Here is a 3,657-nt window from a genome sequence, read left to right as displayed (position 1 = left end):
AGCAGAACAAAATGTTGAATACGTTTTCTTTAAAATGAATACTTTCACTTAACTTCAAAAGATATTTTTTATTCACTTTGTTCCAATATACTGATATAGTATTAAATTTTCGTCTCATTTTAGGAGCATACAATACATCTTAAGTATAATATATCTATTTGGTGAAAAATAACTTCAAGTCTCCATGCTTCGGCCAAGACGCACTACTCCTCGTCCAAACCTTTCGAAGGGTGATCTCGATTCTTTCAAGCTTTTTCCGGGAACTATTTCTGAAAAAAATGAAGCAAATAATGTTTAGTGGCCTCTGAATACCAATTATCTGAGGCTGAGTTATCATACTCCACTAAACATTTCCAACAACTAGTAAATCATTATTTACCTTATCCTTTCTTTCCGCAGGTAGGGGCCTGAGGAGCATCCCTCAGTTAAGAAAATACTTAGGTTCATCTATTCACTAGTGTTGAATTTCAGATTTTTTTTCCATGTTTGAGTAATTATCCCCGTTTGGTTTCTCGGAAGCTACAGAGTTTGATCTAATAGAGCTAGTCATGCTGAAAAAAGAAAACATATCATTTTTAGTAAAAAACTAATCTTTTTAAATCCAACCAAGTTTAGCAAAAAAAACTAATAATGTACTTCCATTATTAACTTTTGCAATGTATTTCAACGGTTTAGAATAACCTTCACCGAGGGGTGATCGATCATTCCTCCGTTGAACCATGACTATCTTGAACTAGATACTATCACTAGAATAACTTTTATTCCCTATAGGTAACCTCAGTTATCGTTACTTTGGTCAAGAATTTACTCAACACTTAGTAATTCTCTGTAAGTGTGACCCTCCATTTTGTAGACCTCAAAAGATCGGAATCATTATGCCTCCGAAGTTTGGAAGACAAGAATGAAAACGACTTGAGAGACCCTAGTATTTCTAGAGTTCGCGAAGTTTCCGAATCTTCCTATATAATCAATCCTCCGATTGGTAAAGGTGCTCCGAGGCAGCTTCGGGCGGATCGGAGCGGAGCGGGAGGAGAAACCGGGTCGGGTTGCAAAACCGGCCGAATACCTTCAATGACAGCTAGCGCGCAAGATACTCTGAACTGGGTTGGATCTGGGCTGGCGGGTCGGGTCTGGGAGCCTAATTCCGGGTCTGGTGGCCAAATTCGGGTCTATAAGCAATTTTCTCCAGTTTTGCTGTTTTCCTCTCTCCCAGAATCAAGAAATTACATCCTAATTTCAACTCTAATGACTCCAACAAATTTACAGATCCTTTTTCACACATTAATGCTCATAAACATGTGAGTAATTACTAATTTCTACAAGAAATTTAAAGAAAAACAATCCCAAAATCATAATAAATCTACTTTAGTCCATATTTCATTCAACACTTGAATAGAAAAGAAAAAACCACCCACCAAAATCAATTGAGCGTAATTAAAGCATGCTCTGATACCACATGATGGAATATGAGACATACGCAGCAGAATTAGGACCTAATTACACTCTAATTGCTTCTAAACAAAAGGAAATAAGCATGCAAATTGAAGTGGAAAAACAGTAAATTAATAGGATGGGATACAACCTTTGTAGCTCCCGAAAACCACTTTTCCTCGCTGAATCTCGATCCGAACTCTTTCGGACCACCACTATAGTTGACCTACTATCCTCTGGACTCAGAACCAGATTGTGGGACCCGATGGACGAAGAAAACGAGAGAGAGAGAATAGATGGAAAATAAGATGGATCTTTGGGTTGAATTTTGGGTTATGAATTTTCCTCAAAGAAAATAGTATTTTTTAGCCCAAATTTGAAAAATAAATTTGGCAAAAATGGGCAAAAGTCTTTTATCCAAATTCAAAAGCCCATTTTATAGAAAAAAACCATGCAACATTTGCATGATCCAAATCCATAAATACCCAACACCTAGAATCCACTATCTAAGTGGGCTTAATATCTCCACTATAAGCCAACACCTAGCCCACTATTTTGTTAGTGGAATTATCCAACAAAAGTTTGGATTTTCCCACTAACTTTAGTCAAAGAGCAAAATAGTCATTTGGTCAAAGTTAAAGTCAACATTTTGACTTTTTATGATTTTTTCCGTGTTGACAAATTTTGACCTCCCGAGCATGAATCCACATTTATTTTCTCGAAATTCAAATCATATTTGAATATAAGGTCGGTCAAAGTTTGACTTTTCCAAGTCAACTCTTTGACTTTTTACATCTTTGACCATTTCCATCATTTTCGAGCTTCCGAATATGAACATATTCATATTCTTGATATTTAAATCACATTTAATTATTAAAGTTGTATTTCTAAACTGAAAAACTTGGCCACTATATCACATATACTTATCGGTTTCTCTTTCTTCACCTAATTCGAACAATTCAAATTATTCTATCATACTGTNCTAAACTGAAAAACTTGGCCACTATATCACATATACTTATCGGTTTCTCTTTCTTCACCTAATTCGAACAATTCAAATTATTCTATCATACTGTTCTAAGTTTATTCCATATGAGCTAGTAGGGGAACCTAATGGACCTATAGATCATGGGCTCCAACGATCCGAGATTAGCTGGCTAAACTCTTTGGATGGAGTTAATCAACATTCGTTAACTAACGGGTCATTTCACTATAGTCCCGTAGTTGCACTCCCCTCGCTACAGATATATTTGTGTACATTTGATATAATTATGATTAGTAAGCTAATCTTTCACGGGTTGTTCGTAATCTCGGCTGGGTCATAAAAACCATTTTACCCCCAAGACTACATCTTGTTCCTTAAGTTTCATTGATCCTCTATTGAACAATTGGTTTAAGGTCCAACCTATAAACCGAATCCCTCTCGGGCCAAGGAGAGTGTGGGGCCCCTTGTTCAAGACCTGGATTTAGTACTAAAGGGAACAACCTATCTACTATCCCTATAATGGGTAGGAGTGAATTCCGTCTTGCACCCTATGTTTCCAGCTATCCACCGATCTTACCCCTGAAATGGGAGGCTTATTGGGCCAGCGATGATGAACTACCCTCACCTATGCAGATCTAAGGATAATTCCGAGTGAACAGGAGTTCATAGTTAACTCAGGATTAAGTTACCTAGGTCATCAATTAACGAATTAGTCAGTTTTATACATAAAACAACATTTAGAACGTAAAAAGTGACTATTTCATGGTTCAATCTTATGCAAACTCATTGCATAGGATGCCCCCACTCATATTTCTATATGAACGATTCAGGATCATATCGTTTGTACTAACTACAAAGTGGGACGGATCCATAGTGTCCCCAGAATAAGACGCCCAACCTCATTCATATACTATAGACCATTTTGGCTATATATTTGAACTTGATCCATATTTATGTCACTACATAAAGTTCAAACTACATTAAATAGCCCAAGGACCTTAGTTTATTGGATTCAATATTACAATTTCAATAACAACTTTATCGAAAAACAAAACAGAATATGTTTATTAATTTACAAACTACGAGTTTTAGGACATAAAATCCAACAATGACATGGTAACTTATGATTGATCCAAAATTTCCCATTCAACAGTAATATCAAACAGTAAATTAGTATAATTATTGTTTAGAATGTAATTAATCAATTTAAATTAAGATAGCTAGCTCAACTAACATTAGCA

Source organism: Benincasa hispida, chromosome 3, assembly GCF_009727055.1.
Source record: "Benincasa hispida cultivar B227 chromosome 3, ASM972705v1, whole genome shotgun sequence".
NCBI lineage: Eukaryota > Viridiplantae > Streptophyta > Magnoliopsida > Cucurbitales > Cucurbitaceae > Benincasa > Benincasa hispida.
The sequence above is the reverse complement of the archived record's forward strand: the minus strand, read 5'-3'. Positions refer to the sequence as shown.